Raw genomic sequence first — 12,613 nt, 5'->3', positions numbered from 1 at the left:
TAGAGCTGAGTATCATCAGCATAACAGTGAAAGCTAACACCATGTTTCCTGATGATATCTCCCAAGGGTAACATATAAAGCGTGAAGAGTAGCGGCCCTAGTACTGAGCCTTGAGGTACTCCATACTGCACTTGTGATCGATAGGATACATCTTCATTCACTGCTACGAACTGATGGCGGACATATAAGTACGATTTAAACCATGCTAATGCACTTCCACTGATGCCAACAAAGTGTTCAAGTCTATGCAAAAGAATGTTGTGGTCAATTGTGTCAAACGCAGCACTAAGATCCAATAAAACTAATAGAGAGATACACCCACGATCAGATGATAAGAGCAGATAATTTGTAACTCTAAGGAGAGCAGTCTCAGTACTATGATACGGTCTAAATCCTGACTGGAAATCCTCACATATACCATTTTTCTCTAAGAAGGAATATAATTGTGAGGATACCACCTTTTCTAGTATCTTGGACAGAAAAGGGAGATTCGAGATTGGTCTATAATTAACTAGTTCTTCGGGGTCAAGTTGTGGTTTTTTGATGAGAGGCTTAATAACAGCCAGTTTGAAGGTTTTGGGGACATATCCTAATGACAATGAGGAATTAATAATAGTCAGAAGAGGATCTATGACTTCTGGAAGCACCTCTTTTAGGAGCTTAGATGGTATAGGGTCTAACATACATGTTGTTGGTTTAGATGATTTAACAAGTTTATACAATTCTTCCTCTCCTATAGTAGAGAATGAGTGGAACTGTTCCTCAGGGGGTCTATAGTGCACTGTCTGATGTGATACTGTAGCTGGCGGCTGAATGGTTGCAATTTTATCTCGAATAGTATCAATTTTAGAAGTAAAGTAGTTCATAAAGTCATTACTGCTGTGGTGTTGGGAAATGTCAACACTTGTTGAGGCTTTATTTTTTGTTAATTTAGCCACTGTATTGAATAAATACCTGGGGTTATGTTTGTTTTCTTCTAAAAGAGAAGAAAAGTAATCAGATCTAGCAGTTTTTAATGCTTTTCTGGTATATTTTACCACTTTAAAAAACAGAGAGTGATAGTAAGATAAAGATTCTAGAGAAAAAATAAAATAAAAACAGCTACACGGAGCTACGATTTGCTACAGAAGGCCAACAGGAAGTAGGGAAAACACTGTCCAACAGCGACACCCCAGCGACACACTCTCTCTCTCTCTAATACATGAGTGACAGAGAGAAGGGATGGACAAATATATCCATCACACACACACACTCCTGCCTCGGGGGATGAAGGAATAAACATTACTGAGAGGTTTAATTGACGTAAGTCTAAGATCGGACGCAACCCTCCATCCTTCTTTGGAACTATGAAATACCGGCTGTAAAACCCGGATTCCCTGTCTAGAGGAGGGACCACCTCGATGGCCTCCTTTCTTAATAGGGTATTCACTTCTTGTTCCATCACCAGAGCCTGCTGGGGGCCGACGACTGTCGGTGTAACCCCATTGAACCTCGGCGGTGGACGGCCGAACTGAATACAATAGCCTCTTTCTACAGTGTGCAGGACCCATTGAGATCCATTTGGCAGTAGTTTCCACGCTCCTAAATAATGTACTAAGGGAATCAGTCTGATCTCTGTTGTAAGAGGCCCCCGAAGGGGTGGCGAGTTTTCCAGCTCCGCTACACTCGCGGGCGGACATAACTGGGAGTGGCACTCGCGGGAGACCGCTGCGCCCTGAAACACTGGCAGGGTTGGCAGAGTTGTTCTTGCCAAAGGCATGCCCCAAAAGCGCTCGACGCAGCTCGAGTTCCTGAAGAGGAACATTTATTTTAATTTCAACATTTACTAATAAATTATTAAAATTAAAAGTTTTATCTCTTAACCGTATACCTGAGCTAACGAAAAGTTGAAACAAAGATTTATTAATACTGTACCCAATGTATGTCTCATTGTTAATGAAAACTAAAGTTCACTGTATGTAAAGCATTGCCTTAGACGATGGGGCTTCGCAGATGATCTCATAATCAAGTGTCTCAGTTCATGTTCAAAGGAAAGTAGATATCAAGGACACGGTAGAAATGAGCGCATCTGTTAATATGCAGTTCATTGTGGAGAAGAGTATCTAGCACAATGTTTATGACTCCTACGCGATTTTTTTTTTTGTTGGATGTAATTAGGGCTGGGCAATAATTTTTTTCCTATTTGTCGATATCGATAATTATCAGGATAAATGTCAAATTTGTTAAGTTTAAAGGCAGATTTTTGCTCCAAAGTTAAAGTTGTAGAAACCAGTTACTTGTGGTTTTAAACTTCTCTTTATGGTCAGAACATGACAAACACTTCATGTTTTTGAATTGTTTACACCTTTCCAATCATTTTTCCTTCACAAAATAAATATCTTACTAGAAAAATTTGAATTCTTAGTTTCTGAATGTTCTAATGAGTAATATTGTTTCAAATTAAGAAACAGGGTTGTGTTGCTTGTGTTTTATGAAAACCAGTATTCGGAATAGGCTACAGTTAGTATAAATGCACAAACTGTAATTATGTTCTATTACTCCTTTAATACATTCAGTACATGTCTACATTAATAATATAATACAATTCAATATGAATTCCCATGTTTCTGACAAAATGCTATGGTGTTTTGGTGTTACTATAGTAAATGATGGCCAATTTCTCGATTGAAAAGCCTTCACACAGTGTTCCTCCTGTTTGTCAGCGCTGTTTCACCTGCCTTTAATCTTGTTTAAATCAGCGAGTAATTTTTCTTGTTCACTGAATTCCAGTGCTTTACACATCGGCTTTAAAACGCAGCCTTCGCAGGACGCAGAATTTAAATTGGGACAGCCTTCGTTTGCACCACCATGATGCAATCTGCCTTCAAATGCACACTTTCGAAAGACGTAACATATGAATTGGGAGCAGCTTCTGAGAGTTGCTTGGAAGAGAGGGGCGGGGTCAGCAGAGCTCATTAACATTTAAAGTAAAATGCTACAAAATGACTTGCTCTGAAAAGAGCTGTTTTTGACGGGGTAAAAAAAAAGGTGTTTTTTAGACTACCATTGAGAAATTTTAACCAAACTATGTTACAGACTTTTCATTAAGACCCTAAAGAATCACATTAAAATGGACATCCAATGACCCCTTTAAGAAAAACAGTCTTTATAATCATGGCTGTGCACACAAAAAATGGCTAAACTTTGTCAGCGAAGGAAGAATAGTAGGCAAAAAAGCCCTAAGAAGGATTGTGTCCAAATAACACAGAACTACTGCAGCAAAAGTGACAGCAAACCTCAGTATTCACCTTGAAGACCGTTTCTACAAAAACCACAGCTGACCACAGCTTCTATAACATCTCCAAAGCAACTGGGAGATGTTTTGACGGACGACTGGAGAATATTTAAAGGAGACTATTTTAGGAATAGCAGTGACAAAGTACATTTAGTACCTTTGGGTTCAACCAGGGCTTAATTTGTGCCGGAACAAGCCCGATCCGGATCCGGCACCTCCAAAATCGGATCCGGCACCTCATTTTGGCGGATCCCCCTCCTCCAGGGGTGGCATTTCCGTATGGCAGACAGATATGTGCCATGAAAAATTAACCAAAATTCATATCTCTATTATAATTCGTTATTATTATTTTAAATCAGAGGGTTTTACAAATATTTAACCAATGATAAGTATTTAAAAGAGCTTGTCAGTAAAACTTCATTATTGGATCCTCAAACTCTAAGCGAAACCTCGTCACTTCACGCGCCTCCACTCAGATTGACATGCGCGCACAACCTAGAGGAGACGGATCTCCGCTTATTCGCAAAGCAAGGGTAAACAAATAACTGTTTGAATAGTACAGCATTTTCTTTAATAAAACACTATGTCTGTAAAGGCTAATGTCTTTGTGTGTTTGAAGACTAAAGTAGTTTTTTGCCATCTAGCCAATATACTTTTGTACGTTTTGAATATCCTGTGCATAAGTGCTTTATCGTTTATATCATGAGACATTGGCCAAGTTTACTAAACAACAAGAAAAACTAAATGCCCATATAGCAACAATAAATGTTATATAGCCTGTAAAAGGTGATGATAGCATATAATGCACTGCACTTGTCTTAGATGCGGACAAAACACAGATCTCCTCATTCGCCGGCCAAAGACCTTGTTAACTCCATTTGAGCTTGTTTTTCATATAGCCTAATGTTAATTGCACGTGTCAACAACCATCAGACATCATATTGTGTGTATTTGGTTGCTTAAACTCAACAAACTACGAAAAATAACTCTTATATAGGCTTATACTCACGAGGCGGCTTTATACGCGCGAGCTTTGGATGTGACTGTGAGGGCACATAGTCTAGGAGCGCGCGAGTACCAAATGGCTTAAAATACTTAAAAGGTGTGCAAATTATAAATTTTTGTGACAATGCAATAATTACCTGATTAGTCAAGTCAAGTGACAGTTCTGTCAGCTGTCCCGACCGAAATGCGAGTGAGTCTTGTATCGCAGCTTGCAGCAGGTCACTGTGCAGACAAGATGCGCTGATGTGAAGCGTGCTCCGAGAGAGTTTATGATTTCGAATGACTGATTGAATCTTGTTTGTGTGGATTTATTTTATTATTCAAACCTACAAGCTATGTTGAATAAATGCAGGGATTTACCTCATTATAAACTTAAAAAGCTGTGAGAATTATTAAAACCACAGAAATGTAGGACCTGATTAAATATAACTATTACACAGAGATATGAAAAATAAAATTCCACAACTTTTCAAAATGTTTTTAGGACTGGAAATTGTTGTTTTAAAATCGCATGGCATTTTCATGACCTTACAGACCCTAAATGCAACTGAAAATCACTTAAACTGGTCCAGCAATGTGATTGAGCGAATGTTCCGTTAACTCTCCCTCCTGTAATCACATGCCGGATCCGTTACCCCGCTTTGTTCCGGCACCTCGCAATTTACAAATTAAGCACTGGGTTCAACCATGAATATCCTAAGCTCAAACATTTTATACACTTAGAGTTTGCTACCCTTAATGTAAATGAAGTTGCTCCTGTTCTTACAGCTGTGCTCTGTATGTTAATTAAGTTCTGACATCTCTTTGTCTGAGGTGGTTCTCAGTGTCCCACACCTGCTCCCATTCTATAATTGGTCACCATTTGCAGAATGTGATCATAATGAATTTATGCATTTAGCAGACGCTTTTATCCAAAGCGACTTACATTGCATTCAGTCTAACAATTTTCTCCTAAAGTGTGTTCCCTGTGAATCGAACCCCCAGCCTTGCGCTTGCTAACACAATGCTCTACCACTTGAGCTCCAGGAACACTAAATAGTCAAAATCATCCCAAATGGTCTACAAACAACATAACTGATGAATTTTTTTTCTTCTCTATAATAATTAAGCCATTTTGGGAAATGAGCATGATCAAACATATTGTGGAGTAGAATCTGGGTCGGGGCAGACTATAGATTCTTTGACACAAGCTTTGACTTCTCATTGCCCACATAAATGCCAAAGCTCAATGCATTACTCAATGCATGTATTAACCACAAGTCTATGGCCACAGAGGGCATGATTTCAACTGATTAAAAGCTGTCTTCATTATAAAACATAGCTCCATCAAGAAAGTATGAAGGAAATTTCAGCCATACAAAAAATTCACTTTAAAAATCTGAAACCTTATATATACTGTAAAGTGATGTGAAACTTCAATGCTTCCTGACCACAAGGGACTGGCCATAAATGAGATACTAATATCTCTGCCACAAAAATAGTTCGTATTGAGCACCAGGTTGGATGACAAATGGCAGTCTTCGTGAAATTTGCATCTACATGAATGCTGTACCAACATTTAATCAGCGTGCTACAACTGAACCTTTCCAATGCCTTATTGTGAAAATTGTTTTTTGGAACAAATATTTTTAGTGTTACCCAGCTGCACTGATCAGATTTTTCATCATTAAAGTACACTGTTGGTCTTTAAGCCTTCTGTCTAAATCTCAAGGCAGGAAGCACTGTTGTATAAAAAAAAGAAGAAACAAAGAGAGATAGAGAAAGATTGTTTGAAGATATGACATACTGTACTTTGTGGTGGAAAATGCTAACTGTTTCTTTACAGATAAGCAGATCAAGCATCTATACACTAGATCACAATGTTGTCATCAGTGAAAGCATATCTTAATGTTTGATTCATATCGTTAAAACGTGTTATTGTTTTGTATTGTTTTTGTTTTGTATTTCATTCGTAGAAGAGACCTCGATCAGCATTAATTCTATGTATAGCAGTATCTTCACTGATGACGAGAGTGTGAATATTTTATGTACACAATGCAGTAAAACAGTACTTCATTTTACACAATACTGCACTTGCCATTCGTCTCATTTTGAGGAACACTTTGAAAAAAAAACTTAATATAACACTTGACTCGATTGTACAGAAAAGAGGTAAACATTTTGGAAAATGTGTGTAGACTTGATAAGAAATTCTGTCTCTCTGGAAAATAATGAGTGCGGACAGGAAGAGAACATAGTATAATATACAGATTTGCTTTGCTTGGATATACAGTTTACTTGCTTTCAAGTGCACAAAGAGCTTATAATATGAGCTCAGTACCTGTTAAACATCAGTTTGTGTCCATGCAGACTTTTAAACAAAGTCCTGGCCACCTGACCCTCCATATTTTTTATAAAACCAACAACAACGCAACATCTTAATTGTAGCCAACCATTGATATTTTTTTGCATGCAGTATGCATCAGATGAACTGTGGATGTTCTGTGTCCATCATTTGATGCTAAAATTAGCATGCAAACTATGTACCCGAAAGTATTTGAGCATTATTTGTGTGCATGGATGCATATTTTTAAAATCTATAAAAAACAGGATGACATACATAATTTTGGCATACTATATTCAATCAGCTATATGTTGTAAAAATAGTATTCAGTTTGTGAATATGTGTGAATTGTGAATGATCATTATCCATTGTATGACCACTTTTTAGTTTTATTTATACACAGTGTTTTTTCTTTTTGTGTTTTGTGACTAAGTGTAGTGTACTGTATATGTCATCAGGTTTTTTTTAATATAAATTCAGTCCTTTCCCATTCTCTAATAGATTGTATTCATTTGCAGAGCAGTTTTACCTTCTCAGAATCGTGTGTATGTGTGTGTGTGTGTGTGTATGAAAGTTTGCATATTCATGCATGACTGATATGTGGTTCCCCTATTTTTAATTTAATGTTCGTTCGACTTCACACCTTCACGCTTTGATTGCTTGTGTGTGTGTTTTATTTTAGGACAGAGAAAATTATCAAACCCCCTTTATCCTTATTTTTCTTTGAAAGAATGCAATTGTAGGATGCAAGCATTTGAATGTTATTTTTGGTTATTGAGTTCAATAACTGTGCAATTTAATAAAAAGTCATTGTCTTTCATTCATAAGGTCAATTAGACATTTATAGCACTTGTTAGTCATTTAGCTGCTGACACTACACGTCAGTGGAGAACTTTTGAATCTGTGACTGAATTCAGACGAACATGTGTTGAAGTCACATGCCCTTGAATATAAATGTCTCTCACAAACTACCCCAAATATCACTCTGTTAAACTCTGTGCCCTGTGATTACCTTTTTTCCCCCAGAGCCTTGAGTGATTCTCTCAGACATTTCTCTGAAAGGTTTGTGCACTCAAGTCTTCTTAACACGGCTTCCTGCTGACAAGTGTTGCATCTTTTTTTCAGTGTGAACTCAAAAAGCCACACTAAAGTTATACCTTCCTTATTTTAACGTTTTCAGGACCTTTTTTCCACTGTTAAACCTACATATAGTTGATTTTAAGTTGTGCTACTCTAAAACCAGACAGTGACTCATAACAAACAGGTAGGATGGTTGTGTGGCCAAAAATTACTTTCACTTCATGTTAGGTGTTTTACAGAAATTGTTTTTGAAGTAACTTTGTGTTTATTGTAGACTGAACCCTATAAAATGTCACACTAAAGCATTCTACGCCACAGAAATGGAGGGTTTAAGGTCTTTTATAAATCAACTCACTTGATTTATGAGGTGTAATGTGATTTAGTGTGTTGTTTTAGGATATATACTGTAGTATAATACCTTGAGGTGTTTAATAATATGAGAAAGCTCTAACAATCTGATAGCCATGCAAGAATGCCAACAGTATGATACAAGGAGAACATTTAATACAGTTGGGCACTGTAAAATGTCCACAGCTAGTGGATATTATCTGTTTCACCAGGAATTGTAGATGTCCTTTTGGTTACAAGACAAATCCTGACCCTTTCATTAAAAGTGACTGATCGAGTGTTATTAGTACTGTAAATGAGTTTGCCCCTATAGTGCCACCTACCGTTTTTTCCTTGACATATGTGTTAATATTTTAACCTCACAATATTAAATAAATACATTCTGTGTGAAAAAAAGTGTTTCTTATTCTTGAGCAGAATGCATCATAATAATGCAAGTGAACACACACAGTTGCTTCCCGGCAGTGTCTTGGTAATAACAAGTTCCTTAGAAGTTGCAAATTCTTTATGATGTAATACTTTCAGAAGTGAGTCTACTTCCTGTCAGGACAGCTGAGGCAGATTATCTGGCTGTAAATTCTTTATTATAGTATTAACATATTCATATTGAAAACTCATTTTATTAATTTTTATACCCATACAGAAGTCACATGGATTGAAATATATTAATAATAAATAGATTTTCATATATTTTATAATATTTTATTTTTATTTTTATTGATTTTGGCCGCTTTTTAATATTTGTAACATATATTAAATATATGTAAATAGATATTTAATCAGAAATATTTACATTTTTTTTTCTTTATATATAAATAAATGTAGATATCAGACTATAACAATGTAAATATATTAATTTGCAATATATTTCCATATAATAATTTCTAATATTTGTTAACATATTACCTTTCGGTACATGTTAATATATAAAATGTCTATAAATGCAAATATATTTTAAACATTCCAACATTTAATTAAATAAACTTGAACATGTTTTATAGAATATATTCCTGTTTACTCAAACTTTATGTAAATAATTAAATCTACACACATAGAAATTTGCCCCTTCAAAATAAATAGAATACAAACAAAATTTGGATACTGAAAAACAGAAAAAAACCTCCAGGAAATGTAACTTAAAAACAGTGAAAATATAAACTGACTAATTTATATAAAGAATACATTTATCAACACCAGTTCAGCATGAACCAACAAAAAATATGAATGCTAAATAAGGAAAATAAGTAAATAAGGAATAATAATATACAAATTTACATTCGTATGTGCAGGTATATTCCAATAGACAGTTCTGTATGTACAGGTAAATTATGTGCAAATTTGAACTGTAGACTAAGTGTGTGTGTGTTAAATAAGTGTGTATGAGTGTATCAAAAGTTTTGTGTGTTCTACAGTTATTGTCAAGTGTTCATTAAATGGATTGCCTGAGGAAAGAAACTGTTTCTGTGTCTGGTCGTTCTGGTGCTCAGAGCTCTGTAGCGTTGACCAGATGGCAACAGTTCAAGGAGAGAGTGTGGTGGGTCTAATTAAAATTTATATTACATTTCAATCTAATTCATTCCTGTGATGCAAAGCAGAATTTTCTTCAACATTACTCCAGTCTTCAGTATCACATGTTTTTGTTTGACAAGATGGCGCCGCCGAGTCCGGTCGCCGTCCAGGTCGATCTGCTTAGATTATGTTTTTATTTACTTTTTTACCTACTTTTGCTTTCTCTTTTTACACACATTACCTTTGCACTGATCATATACGACATAGAAACACTTTTGGACATTGGACACCGCTTAACTGACCTGTTTCAGGACACTTTATCCTCCAACCCATCATGGCCATCTGAGATTCTCCGGAACGCCGAGATGAACAACGGCCACCTGAATAACCACCCGAGGCGACGGATCAAGAAACACCGCGGGAAACGTGCTGGGATTCGCAACAGACTGAGGAAAAGAGCACACAGCCCTCCTTTACTGAGCATTCTGCTCGCCAATGTCCAGTCTCTGGAGAATAAGATGGACGATCTTAGAGCCAGGATAAGTTTCCAACGGGACATTAGGGACTGTAACATCCTTTGCTTGTCTGAAACGTGGCTCACGCCCTTGGTCCCGGACGCTGCTGTAACGCCGTCTGAAAACTACTCTGTTTTACGGATGGACAGGACAGCCGAGGCCGGCAAATCCAAAGGCGGAGGAGTGTGTTTCATGATTAACAAGAAATGGTGTGATCCCAGGAATATCTCCTCACTGTAGCGCTCCTGCTCGCCTCATCTGGAACATTTAACCATTATTTGCCGCCCATTCTATCTGCCCGGGAGTTTTCATCGATCATCATAACTGCTGTTTACATCCCACCACAAGCAGACACTGGTTTGGCTTTGTCTGAGCTTCACGACGCACTCAGCGGCTACATCAACAAACATCCTGACGCTGCTATTATCATCGCTGGGGACTTTAACAAAGCCAAACTCAGGCAAGTTATGCCTAATTTTTATCAACATGTATCCTGTCCAACCAGAGGACCGAATACACTGGATCATTGCTACACTCAGTTTAAAGGAGCATTTCACCCATGGGAACATTGATCTTCATTGAAAGTGGGTCATATATGTAGTCGAAATCTATTAAAACTTTCGAATTTGGTGCCTTTTTGACCGAGTTATTACAGAAAGTAACTTTAGGGCTCATTTGTTTTGAAAACCACAACTCCCACAATGCAACACATTTGCACAGCTTCACAAGCCACTCCCACTAATCCAGAACACCGCTGTTAGGCTGTTAGGCGATATTGTCTACAAGACATTGAGGACACAGTTAGCGATGTATGGTATTTACGTGCCACAGTAGTAAACAATGCCACAGTAAGCTTTTTGTGCATTAAAAAAGGTACTGCACAAACAGTTTACAGTTGACGTTACGTAACTTATTAACCGGGAATCATTTCGTGATAATAATGCTTGAAGAAATTGTATACATTTCACGAAATGAATAATAAATTAAATTGAAACGCTTCGGCTGGCGTTTCCAGTTTACCTTCGGAATTCTGAAATATGTCTCCAGGACGCCTCTGTCCATATGCGGGACGAAACTATGATGGTTCACAATGCAAACATCCGTGTCCTTGTCTGCCTCAGACATTTCTTCGAGGAGAAATTGGCATCTTTCAAATTCTTTCAGCAGACGGACTCGAGCTCTGTGTCCGTAGGCGCACAACGAGAGCACAGGCACCACCAGTCCGCACCAGCTCGAGCACGCCCGGGCTCCTCGGACGCGACAGGCAGGTCTCCGGCCTCGGCTGCAGCCGCCGCCTCCTGTTCCTCCTCTGCGCTATATTGTGGCTCGTATAGATAGCCACGAACATCTGTTTCGAGCAACAGACTTTGAAAATCCTCTTCTTCCATATCATGAGTTGTTCCTCCAGCCATTCTCGTAAATCTGACTCCATAAGCGCTTGTTAGCTTAGCTACATAGCTTCCAAACAAGATGGCGGATTTTCATTTTCGTTTCTGTAAGTTTAGTCCCACCCACTGATCTGTAATAGGCCTGTAGGGTGAGTGGGTCCCACCCCCTGGAATAATAATAAGCTAGTGTCTGTAGTCTCTACACTTTTCATGTTTTTCACGATTTTTACGTCATAATAAGCAGGAAGTAAAACAATTAAATCCTTATTTCTCCCATCTCAGGGAAAAACAAAGGAAAAATCCATGATCATTATAATATATGACTGGGTTTCTAACAATACAAAGCTAAATGCAAATGGGTGAAGTGATCCTTTAAGAATGCCTACAAAGCTCGCTCACTACCGGCTTTCGGCAAATTTTCCTCACACCGGAATATAAACAACGGCTCGTTCAAGATCCCCCGGTGCAGAGGGTGGTGACGCGATGGTCCGCCCAATCAGAAGCAACGTTACAGGCGGCTCTTGATGACGTAGACTGGGACATGTTTCGCGCAAGTTCATCTGACGTCAGCGAGTTCACGGATGTAACGTTAAGCTTTGTAAACACGCTAGCCGAACAAGCCATGGATACAATAACTACAAGGTCATTCTCAAATCAGAAACCGTGGGTGGACAGATCAATCCGTGCATGGGATTTCTGGCCGTGTTCTGCGGTCCTGCGCTGATCAGCTCGCTGGTTTGTTTACATCCATTTTTAATGAGTCTCTTGCTACATTGGTGGTTCCCACCTCATTCAAAAAATCAGTCATCATCCCTGTGCCTAAAAACAATAAACCCTCTTGTCTGAATGACTATCGTCCAGTTGCCCTCACATCAATAGTCATGAAGGTCTTTGAGGGACTGGTTAAAAACGTCATCTGCTCCTCCATACCGGATACTTTGGACCCTCTTCACTTAAAAAAAAAAAAAAAAAAAAAAAAAAAAAAGGGAAGTCGTGGCCTGTTGGTTAGAGAATCGGACTCCCAATCGAAGGGTTGTGGGTTCGAGTCCCAGGCCGGCAGGAATTGTGGGTGGGGGGAGTGCATGTACAGTTCTCTCACCACCCTCAATACCACGACTGAGGTGCCCTTGAGCAAGGCACCGAACCCCCAACTGCTCCCCGGGCGCCGCAG

Source organism: Carassius carassius, chromosome 9 (assembly GCF_963082965.1).
Source record: "Carassius carassius chromosome 9, fCarCar2.1, whole genome shotgun sequence".
Classification (NCBI taxonomy): domain Eukaryota; kingdom Metazoa; phylum Chordata; class Actinopteri; order Cypriniformes; family Cyprinidae; genus Carassius; species Carassius carassius.
Note: the sequence above shows the minus strand (reverse complement) of the source record.